Consider the following 479-nt stretch of genomic DNA (forward strand, 5'->3'; position numbering starts at 1 on the left):
TTCCAAACCAATACACTACGCACTCAGCTCAGACCTCTAAGTGACCTTAGGTGACACACTTAGAGTAGGTGCCTGTCCCCTGCGCCCTTCTCTCACGGCACTGGCCATACCACATACCACCATCAGTTTCAGAGTTCATGTTCTCTACTAGACAGTGAGTTCCCTGAGGGTAGAACCCTGTCTTATTCATATCTGCAGCCCGAGAGCCCACACTTGGCAGTATCTAATGGGAAACAGTGGAAACAGTGTCAGACTTTTTTTGGGGGGGCTCCAAAATCACTGCAGATGGTGACTGAAGCCATGAAATTAAAAGACGCTTACTCCTTGGAAGGAAAGTTATGACCAACCTAGATAGCATATTCAAAAGCAGAGACATTACTTTGCCAACAAAGGTCCATCTAGTCAAGGCTATGGTTTCTCCAGTGGTCATGTATAGATGTGAGAGTCGGACTGTGAAGAAAGCTAAGCGCCGAAGAATT

The sequence above is a fragment of the Bison bison genome, unplaced genomic scaffold, assembly GCF_000754665.1.
Source record: "Bison bison bison isolate TAMUID 2011002044 unplaced genomic scaffold, Bison_UMD1.0 scf7180017864180, whole genome shotgun sequence".
Classification (NCBI taxonomy): Eukaryota; Metazoa; Chordata; class Mammalia; order Artiodactyla; family Bovidae; genus Bison; species Bison bison.